Source organism: Leguminivora glycinivorella, chromosome 11 (assembly GCF_023078275.1).
Source record: "Leguminivora glycinivorella isolate SPB_JAAS2020 chromosome 11, LegGlyc_1.1, whole genome shotgun sequence".
NCBI classification, from domain to species: domain Eukaryota; kingdom Metazoa; phylum Arthropoda; class Insecta; order Lepidoptera; family Tortricidae; genus Leguminivora; species Leguminivora glycinivorella.
The window spans coordinates 1751605-1763605 of NC_062981.1; the positions used below are offsets into that span (position 1 = coordinate 1751605).

The window sequence follows — 12001 nt, forward strand, 5'->3', positions numbered from 1 at the left end:
TACAATAATACTAAATTGATATTCAATTCCCACATGAACATATTATTTGGGCTACCCAACATGCAACAACCGTCTTTAGCCCAAATAAAGAAACTGCATGACACAGCAATGGAATGCTTGCATGCCGTTAAAAATCTAGGAGTAGACATTGCTACGTGGGACCCATTAGTAGTTTACATTTTAACTCAAAAGCTAGACGCTGAGACACACAAAGACTACATAGAATCATTAAAAAACTCGAGGGAGTTACCAGTACTACAGGAGTTCTTTGATTTCTTAGAAGGAAGATTCACGAGTCTAGAAGCATCTCGCCGAAAACAGGAGTCTCTAAACAACAAAGGAAACACTCAACAGTCGACATTTAACAACATTAGGAAACCTATTCAATCATACAATAATCGACCTTATTACAACAGTAACAGTGGAGTTAACAAAAATAACAGTGGAAATGTAACTATTGCGAAAGCTATGCACGTTTCAGGTATCAAATGTCCATTATGCAAACTACAACATGGAATCTACAGCTGTCGACATTTTTTGCAGATGCCAATGGAAAAAAGATTCCAAACGGTCAATAAACTGGCATTATGCATAAATTGCTTATTTAGTCATAATGGAAATGCTTGCAACTCAAATAAAACATGTCAGAAATGTTCAGGTCAACATAACACATTATTGCACGAGGCATGTGCTAGAAATACAACATCAGCAGTTCAGCCATCGACCTCAACTTATGCAACAAATGCAATTACTTCGAATAAGCAGATGGGTTATTCAACAAACATTTCACAGACTACATTCTGTGAAACTTTATTAGCTACCGCCATATTGAAAGTGCAAGCGGCAGATGGCACCTATCACACATTTCGGGCCCTGGTAGACCCCGGAAGCCAAATTTCACTTATAACAGAACGGGCCGCTCAGATACTTAATTTAAAACGAGATAAGTGTTCTGGAGTTATATATGGATTGGGAGAGAAAGAGAACAACTGTAAGGGCAAACTTAAAATACAATGTATGTCGATTTACAATGACTTTACATTTAACGCAAAAGTTTTTATCATGAACAAAGTTGTGAAATGTCTGCCAAGCGAAACATTTTCGAGACCTTCATGGTCCATGATACAGAATCTTAACTTGGCCGATCCAGACTTCAACATTAGTCGCCCAGTAGATCTGCTTCTAGGATCAGTGATTAATGCGCAGATTATTCTAGATGGTAAAATAAAGGGTGAGGATGAGTACCAACCTCTGGCGCAGGAGAGTCAACTTGGGTGGCTTTTAAGCGGAAATGACGAAGAAGAACTGGAAACCTACCGTTGTAATATAATTATTAACAACTTAGAAGAGATACAACAGTTTTGGGAAGTGGAAGACATAACATTAACAGAAGAGGGAAACTTATCACAGGAAGACTTGGAATGCGTAAAGCACTTTGAAGAACACACGAAGAGAACAGTAGACGGAAGATACGAAGTACGCATTCCTATGAAACCTAACTTTCAAGAAAAATTAGGAGAGTCCAAGGCAAAAGCAATAGCCCAATTTAAACACATGGAAAACAAGCTCCAAAAACAGAACAAATTAGCTGAAGCATACAAAGCTTTCATGAAAGAGTACAGTGACTTAGGACATATGAAACCTTCCTTAAACAACAACAAAGTGGAATGCTATTTGCCTCATCACATTGTGGAACGCGCAGAATCCTTAACTTCAAAGTATAGAGTGGTGTACAATGGGTCTAGCAAAACATCAACAGGATACTCATTGAACGAATTAATGTACAGGGGCCCAAATTTACAAAAAGACATACAAACATTGCTATTAAAATGAAGACAGTACGAGTTTGTGTTCTGCGCTGACCTAGAAAAAATGTTCCGTCAAATCTTAGTGCATGAAGATGACCAACACCTTCAGAAAATCATCTGGAGAGACGAGCACGGGATACTACAATCATTTCAGCTTACAACAGTTACATACGGAACAAAAAGTGCAAGCTTTTTAGCCATGATGACACTAAAAAGGCTAGCACGTGACGAACAGGAAAACTACCCAGAAGCGTCCAAAGTTTTAGAGGAATCGTTCTACATGGATGATCTTATACACGGTTCACATTCCATAGAGCAAGCAATAAAACTGATAAACGACATTATCGACTTGTTAAGAACAGCGGGATTTAACTTACGAAAATGGTCCTCAAACAGAGAAGAAGTGTTAGAACATATACAGAACAAGCAAGACAATCAAAACCTAACAATTAACTTTAAACAAGATGACATATCTAAAACACTAGGTTTAAGTTGGAATCCAACAGAAGACGTATTTACTTTTCAATGTAAAATTGAAAAGCAGAAAAACAAACCAACAAAAAGAACCCTTCTATCGGACATCTCCAAACTCTTTGACCCACTTGGCTGGCTTGCCCCGCTCAGCATAAAACTCAAAATTTTATTCCAAAAAGTATGGAAACAAACAGTTCAATGGGATCAGCCCATCCCAGATGACATACACTTAGAATGGTCCAAAATACAAGAAGAAATTCACTTAATTAACGATTGCAAAATACCCAGATGGTTGCTATGTAAACAGAATGACGTAATCCAACTACATGGGTACTGTGACGCATCGCTAGAAGCATATGGGTGTGTAGTATATGCACGAACTGAACATCAAACAAAACCAATTCTGGTCGCAGCAAAAACAAAGGTCGTCCCACAGAAGAAACAATTAACACTGCCGAAACTTGAATTATGTGGAGCGCATCTTCTATCAAAACTAATGGCAAAAATAAAAATATCTCTACAACAGCATACTGTGGAAACCTTTGGTTGGTGCGATTCAAAGATCGTCCTCGGATGGTTACAAGGACAGCCAAGCCGCTAGAAACCATTCGTCGCCAATCGCGTAGAACAAATAAAACAGGTGATGACAGAAGAACAATGGCGTTATGTGAAATCGTCAGAAAACCCCGCGGATGCTGCCAGCAGAGGACAAACAGCATCTCAGTTAAAAGACAACTCTTTATGGTGGTCAGGACCAACATGGTTAGCTGATTTCCAGCCAGAACACGAAAGTTGTCAAAAACCAACATATCATACAACAGAAGAGGAGAAAAAATCCTATGTATCAAATGTGGGCCAAAACAATAACAAGCAAGATATTATTCATGATTTATTAAACAAATATAGTTCAATTACAAAAGTAACAAGAATCGTAGCCTACATATTGAGAGCATTCACTTTGAAGCGAAACCGCTTACCCAGCTATCTAACATTACAGGAGTTGCGAAAAGCTAAACGAGCTATAATTAAAAGCGTGCAAAACAAAGAATTAGAAGAAGATATTGAACATTTACGCAGGAATAACAAAGTAGAAACAAGGAGTAAACTTTTCTCATTATATCCATTCCTGGACAACGAACATATACTTAGAGTAGGAGGACGCCTCGAAAAAGCGCATTTACCTTACGAAATGAGACACCCAAAAATCATTCCAAAGGAATCACGTCTTGCTACATTACTAATAGAACATGCCCATATCATAACACTTCACGGAGGCGCCAAGATTACATCAAGCAAGTTGAGAGAAGAGTACTGGGTGATGGGCGGAAACAATAGAGTAAAACAACAAGTTAGAAAATGCGTCACATGCCAAAAGATCGATGGGCAAAAACAGTATCAACTCATGGGTGATCTACCCGCCGCCCGTGTCAACGAAGCAAAACCATTTTTTCACACTGGAGTGGATTACACAGGGTTTGTTGACATAAAAGCTAGTAACACGCGAGGAAGTCGAACACTGAAAGGTTACATTGCAGTTTTTATCTGCATGGTCACAAAAGCAGTACATTTAGAGCTCGTAACAGAACTAACAAGCTCAGCATTCCTGGCAGCTCTAAGAAGAATGGCCGCCAGGAAAGGAGCCCCAAAGCACCTATACTCAGACCAAGGAACCAATTTTATAGGCGCGAATAACATATTAAAGCAACAGTGGAAGGAAATACAAAACACGTTCGACGATAACTTCTTAGCAGACATTGCCGAGATGGAAATTGAGTGGCATTTCAATGCCCCATCCTGGCCAAGTGCTGGTGGCCTCTGGGAACGAGCAGTGAGGAGTTTGAAACACCATTTAAAACGTGTAGTGGGTGAGCAAAAGCTTACCTTCGAACAGTACTCAACAGTTTTAGCCCAATTAGAAGCTTGCCTGAATTCCCGCCCACTGTGTCCCCTCACCGAAAACATTGATGATTTAAACACACTAACCCCAGCCCACTTCTTACAAGGAAGAGCAGGTGTAACAATAATGGAAACATATGAGGACGCACGCACAAAATGGAGTTTGACACAAAAAATATTCAATGACATTTGGAAAAGGTGGAAATCTGAGTACTTAAGCCTACTTACAGCAAGACAGAAATGGTGCAATCCTCAGAAAAACATAGAAATAGGAGACATAGTGGTCATACACGAAGATAATTTACCAGCAGGAAAATGGGCGCTCGGAAGAGTAATAGACGTACACGCAGGTCAAGATGGTTATGTACGAATAGTAACACTTAAGACAGAAAAAGGAATACTGAAAAGACCCGTAGTTAAACTTTCTCTCTTGCCTTTGGAAAAGACAAAATCAGAAAATGAACCCTCCAAACAACTGACACAAAACAAAACTAAAAAACCAGCTAAACGAGGTTGCATGACGACAATATTGATGATGCTATTTTATTTCATAACATTTTTGACAACTGGAAATTGCGTCAAAATGACACCTGTCAACGAAGGGCAAGGCCTATACTTCGATAGGCTAGGAACAATGCAGCTAGTTAGGGACGAATGGAAATTAGTCGCGTACTACGACATGAGCCCTTTCTGGGAAGGGGTATCAGCATACAGAAAATACAACGAACAATTAGAAACTATTTGTAAACAAGTAAAAAGCCTTTCACACTGTGACGTCATCCTTCTACAATTACGTCATTCACACGACGAACTGCAACATTACAATAAAGTATTATCAAGACATCAACTAAAACAGCAAACAAGAAAGAAACGCGGATTTTTCAACGGTGTCGGAAATCTAGCAAATACTTTATTTGGAGTCTTAGATGATAAATTTGCTCAACAATATCAAAATGACATAAGTAGTATTAAAGCGAACGAAAAACACATCGTCACAATGTGGAAAAATCAAACATCAATCATTGAAGCCGAATATAACATGCTCCAGAGGACAAGAGATACCATACAAAAGCAACACAAATTAATACACCAGCATCTAGTCTCTTTAGAAAAGAGCAACACTGCAATGGAGAAAGAAATTACAGATGCAGAAAGCATATCTCAATTTACATTGATCGCCATGGCAGCAAATAACTTGTTAAACCACCTTAGGACAATCCAAGATATGTTATTAGACACGTTAACTAACATTTATAGCGATAAAATGAATATACATATTATCAGCCCCGAACAACTACAAAAAGAATTAAACATTATATCTGGTCAACTTACGAGCGACCTTACCCTACCAACTGACAACACACAAACAAACCTCCAAAACATTTACAAAGTATTAAAAGTGAAAGCAAGAATGACTGACCAATACATGATATTTGAGATTCGCATCCCATTAACAACACGCGACCGTTATGATATTTACAACATTATTCCGGTCCCGCATAGTTCAGACGGAAATATGATATCTGTTGTCCCCATAGAAAAATACGTAGCGATGAACCTTCAGAAAGATGCATACATTCCACTACAAGAAAAAGATCTCGAACTTTGTATCATACGAGATCCGTTTGCGTACATGTGCCCCCTTAAGGTACCTATATATAAAATGAACATGGATCAAGATTTATGCATAAAGGACGAAAATAAGAATTTACAATGCAAAACAAACATAGCCGCGTGCCAGAACAAGTGGACTAGTCTATCAAAAGCAAATCATTATTTATATTTCTGTTGCGACCGGTGTCAGTTTCGAACAATATGTACGGATCGAGTTACAGCACAAACATTGACACGCTCTAACATTATTTACATCGAGGAGAATTGCATTGTAAAAACAGATAACTTTGCAATTCATACGCACATGAACATGCAAAGCAACGCAAATTTAAAGTATATTATACCTACACCAGAAATCGACCCAATAAACCATATAATAAACATCACTATCGAAAAATTCGAAAACAGCAGCTTAAACTTCAAGGAAAGAAAAGAAGATAAAAATATAGAAGAAAAAATAAAAGCGCTAAAGGAAAGTAAACTCCCAGACGAGAACGACTATTCCATGCATAATATACACCACTACACTGCCATTTATTGCCTTTGGATCATAATAACAATTATGGCAATTGCGTTAGTTTGCCGGAAAAAACGTTGCCAATGGAGACCTCAAAGCACTCCAGAATTCACAACCGACTCAGAGGAACCAACAGCAGCAAGCAACATCTCCGTGAGACGCCGGGTGAACCTGCCGCCGCCGCCGCCGCCGCCCCGAGCGAGCGCGAGCGCAGCCTCCACGCCGTACAACACACGTCACACCAGCACCGGTGACATCCGTAACGATAACAAGTGTAGTGTTAGTGCGCAATATCGAGCAAAAAGTGTGAGTGAAGGAGAAATAAACAGTGCGCGAGTGAAAGTGATTACAAGCCCTAAACACGAGATGAGTGAATCAACACACATAGACCGGGGAAGCTCCCCAATTTTAAGAAAAACATCGTTTAGTGAATAGTATTAAGCTGATTGTTTAATCACCTTGTATCATTCTCTTACTCATCTCATCTCATCGTTTGCCCCCCGCAAGATGTTCGGTGCAATGCACCTTCAACACGTTCCGGGCCTCGTGCGGCACGTGTGCCCAGTCAGCAATTTACTCTATGTTAGCCAATTTTCATTTACCTAAAATTAGTGCACTTTTGAGAACCGTCGTGGCCGGGTGCATTCGATAACATAGCATAACATTCATATAACATTTTAATATTTTAAATAAACAGAATAATCTCTACTCTTCTCCGGACTTTTCATCAACCAACGTGAAACCCGCTCTTCTACACATAGTGATTACATATGTATAAATCACTCATTCGTAGATTCCATAAACTCGTACCATAGACTCATTCATAGATTATATCCATCATTCCTGGTGATGGCATATAAAACCATCCCTATTTTTATAGGACAAAACCATGAAATATATATACGCAATTACGCACCCAACAATATAAATATGAGAATTAAAATGTGACTATTTATAATAGATAGCAATAGACCAGAGCATATACTAATGGCCAGAACCATTTGTATACTTATAGCGAACCCGTAACACAAACCATTTGTAATGGTCTCACAATTGATTAATGGATAGTACCATATTGAAGGCAGAAATTTTGATTCATCAATAATTCTAGATATACAGCGTTTACAGAGATTTATTGTTTCTATTACATTAAAATGTTTTGTGGTTTTGTTCAGATTCCATGAGCCAGGGTGTAATTCAATTTTAAGTTCTGGAATTCTCATAAAGTAGTGATCAAGAATACCGATAGTATCCTTCAAGCTATGAGTGCATATTTCAAGAATCATGTTTTATTTGTTTGATTTTTGGCGTAATTCATAAACTTTATATGTTTTATTTATATAGATGACAAAATACTAAAATCATTAGCTATAATCGTTGTATAAATTATGCCAAGTGTCTTATAATTTTTATTGTAGGTTGTATGCCGCATGTTTATTTCTATGACAAATTACACGTGCCAATGACAAACGACGCACCACCATTGGAGACATTAATTAAATACGACCATAATGTATATAAAAATAATGATGTTATTGGAATTATAGCATATGATAATAAAAATTGCATGTTTATAGACTGTGTTAATGTTCCAGTGATAATTAACTGTATTTTAGACGCACATTTTGATTCAGATGAAACTATTTATTTACACGTAGCAAACATTAATAATATGCTAGTTTCATATTTTAATTTTGATCATCGCATGAACCTGATTCTTGACCTTGCAAGAAACATTGATAAACGATACGCCATAGTGATTGTGTAAATATGAGCAATAAATGATAGTATTATTTTGTAACCAAATATATTCGATTAACATCAACTCAACATGCATGTCAATACAATAATCAATTCATAATTACACTGTATCAGATATAATGTCGTATGCTGATTCTCTTGATATAACTGGCATTTACTCTGAAACAAAAAAAGTGTTAGATGCACCGGTATATGAATATGTTGATATCGATAACTTGACCAACAATAACCATTTGAGTAGCTTTGAATATATACAACATACCATAGATGCAAAACGCCAACTATTGATCAATTTTATGTCTCAGTTGAAAAAAAAAGTTCGAAAGCCTCGTAACTAATGAAACTAGTTTTTCCAAATTAAAAATGATCGATCGCAGGTATAATGCGAAATTGAAGGAATGCGAATCATTTATGCAGGATCTGAATGACGAAACATTAAACTTGATTAATATACAAACTGAGTTGTCCATAGAATTGATAAATATGCAAAATTATAAAAACAATATTTTAGAAATTCTCGGTTCAGAGCTTTCAGTGAATAATACAAGTTCAGCAATAAAACACTCTAACGCGTACAAACGTAGCAGGCTCAAGGCCAATAAACTGTTTAATAAACTCAATTCTTTGACAATGATCGCTTCACAAAGTGAAAAAAACATTGCTATGAACATTATTTCGAATGACTTGATGATTGATATCAATATTGATAATGTAAAACTTGTTGATGACAAACAATCGATCGACCCAAAGATATACAAACGAATCGACGAACAGGAAAGGCAAAGAATATTGTCAAGCTTCAAAAACTTACCCAGGGCTAATCTACTACGAAAGACTATGGGTCAGAATATGAATCAAGGAGATCAACAATACATGGATCAGGGAATTGGTCAATATATTAATCAAGACCAAAACATGAATCAGGGTATGGATCAAGACCAGAACATGAATCAGGGCATGGATCAAGATCAGAACATGAATCAGGGTATGGATCAAGACCAAAACATGAACCAAGACCAGGACATGGACCAACATCTGGATCAGAATCTGGATCAGAATCAAGACCAATATCAATACATGGACATGAATCAGAACCAACAAAATCAGCCTACAACATCTGCAACGGTATTGAAGCGAAAAAATAGATAAAAATAAAGAAACACCAAAAAAGAATAAGAGTAGAAGCAAAAAATCATATCAGACACCGGAGAACGTACCAACCGACTATGACTCCTCAAGTGATGATAGTGATGGTTAACTTGAATCCATTGCATCGGAAAAACCGACATTTGATCGAATCTACAAATAGGCATGATTGAATATCTTGAAACTTGGTGACTGGTTTTTCAACTCTAGTACATTTTTTATTTTTATTTTCATAAAATTAATTAAAATTGAATGCGCAAATTTATTAGACATGTGTATATCTATCATTTCTTGTCCCATTCACCAATAATGATACTTTCGTTCACTACATTTCGTATGAAATCTGAATATTTCATATATGTAAATCTGGTTTTTGTATTATTCAATTCAATCATCCTACCCTTATGATTGCTCAATATATTGACATTTTTCAATATCGGGCGTCTATCAATGATTTGATAATTTTGCACTATAGCAATGTAATTTGTCTTGGTCAAGACTAATTCTATACACCTATTTTTAGATCTAATAATGTTTGAAAATTCATCAGTGCTCAAATCACAATAATTTAAAATATACATTTCTAACATAACATGACACGATTATTTCCCATAAACTATTAACTTTGCAAATTCACTGAAAATCACTTCGTTGACGACTATATCCATTGAAATGATTAATAACTTTATCGACATTTTTGTATGTTAGTTCAATTTCTAATTCGTCTCGATTGTATTTTTCATTTAAACGAATTAAGATATTATTGATGACACTTAATGTGTTTGTATTATTCATGTTTTTATACTAGTGTTTCAACTAACTGAATAATAATAGTAATAGTTTTCATAAACTATACCTTATATGCTTCCACTGAAAAAATAGGTAATGTTTATTAAAGCAGGAAAACGTGCTTATGTGGCGTCTTCTGATGAATTGATATATGCGATTATATCTAATATGCCACCTTATGATAATCAAGACATTGAGTTGTTGTTACATAAAAAAATCATGACCAAATCGTTCTACTATATATTTTCAATTTTAGACAGTATAATAAATGATCAATCTACAAGTGCCATTACCACTCTATTTAAAAAAGAATATGGCACATATTCATTGTTGGACGGCTTACACATGTATAATCACCGAGTTTTGGTGATAATTGATGAATTATTGAAAACTAAAACACTCGCACGCATACAACTACCAACATTTGGTATGTTTCGTAAAAATGTTTTCAGATCAGGGTCAATACTTTGTAAAACTTGTTTTGTATTAGAATACCCAAGAAACATAGCCAGCTCCTTTCCAACAAAATAGACTAATTCATCAGAAATAATATAATGGATAGTGTGATTGTGTAACGATATTTCGTGTTCGGAAATCATTGTTCTATCAATATTTCTACTAATAATAAAAAATAAAATATTCATCATTCCTCTTTTTCAAACAAATGCCTTAAGGTAACGGACCCAATCATGGACAGTTTAAGAAAAAATTCGCCTGTTTTTGATATTTCACTCATAAATGTAAAAATTCTACCTCTAAGCGTGTTAAATCTTGAATGTCCCATCCTTCTTTTACATTTCAAGCGTATTGCAGAATGGATACTCCTATTAGTTTCTTCATACTTAACAAATGAAAACTAGGTGTTTTTTCTCCAATTATGGACGGCAGTTCTCCAGTAATGGATCCCCCATTATGGACAGTGAAATAAGTTTAAAATTTTACTTTTAAAGCCAACTGATACTCAATAAGTCAATTTTATATACCATAAACTAGTTTTTTAAAGGTGCACGGGGCCCGAGGGCCCCGCGGTCTTTCTTGTTGCTTTTTTGTTTTTTTTGCTTTGCTTGTTTGTTTTTTTGCTTTGCTTTTTTGCTTTTTTGTTTCTTTGCTTAGCTTGTTTGTTTTTTGCTTTACTTGTTTGCTTTTTTGCTTTAGCCTTTGTCTGCTTGGAAGCACTCTCTGCCCGCAGCTCGGCCTGCGGCCTTCGCGTGCTTGGGAGCCTGTCAGACACGCTCCGGACCTTCGGCCCTCCGCGTAGTTACTGTGGGGGTTGTAGGGAAGTTGGAGCTTAAACACGACCCAATAGTACGACCCGTCGTTTCGCTTCTCTAAGACACTTTTACTATTGGGTCGTGTTTAAGCTCCAACTTCCCGGTCCGCCGGCGAGCCGATCAGGGACGCTCCGGGCCTTCGGCCCTACGCAGAGCTCGGCCTTCGGCCTTCGCTGGGTTTCGAAGCTCCGCGTCGGGCCTTCGGCCCGCCGCTTCGCTTGTTAAGATACTTTTTGTTATTGTTTTGCTTGGGAGCACAGTCTGTACGCAGCTCGGCCTGCGGCCTTCGCGTGCTTGGGAGCACTCTGCCCGCAGCTCGGCCTGCGGCCTTCGCGTGCTTGGGAGCCTGTCAGACACGCTCCGGGCCTTCGGCCCTCCGCGTAGTTTCTGTGGGGGTTGTAGGGAAGTTGGAGCTTAAACACGACCCAATAGTAAAAGTGTCTTGAGAAGCTCACGACGGGCCTGCGGCCTGCGGCCTCCGGCCCGTCGTTTCGCTTCTCTAAGACACTTTTACTATTGGGTCGTGTTTAAACTCCAACTTCCCGGTCCGCCGGCGAGCCGATCAGGGACGCTCCGGGCCTTCGGCCCTACGCGGAGCTCGGCCTTCGGCCTTCGCTGGGTTTCGAAGCTCCGCGTCGGGCCTTTGGCCCGCCGCTTCGCTTATTTAGATACTTTTTGTTATTGTTTTCTTGGGAGCACAGTCTGCACGCAGCTCGGCCTGCGGC

At 37.8% G+C, this 12001-nt stretch overlaps 1 protein-coding gene across 2 annotated transcripts in view; it reads right to left on the reverse strand.

Moving 5' to 3' along the window:
- LOC125230949 (stress-activated protein kinase JNK) overlaps positions 1 to 12001 on the reverse strand; it is a 252189-nt gene that overhangs the window by 147404 nt on the left and 92784 nt on the right. Inside the window, exon 2 of one of the 2 annotated variants that reach the window (XM_048136254.1) lies at positions 8175 to 8229. The exons of the other annotated variant lie outside the window; for it this stretch is intronic. The gene's annotated coding sequence lies outside the window, so the exon portion shown is untranslated. The remainder of the gene's footprint in view (positions 1 to 8174; positions 8230 to 12001) is intronic. 2 annotated transcript variants of the gene reach the window in all.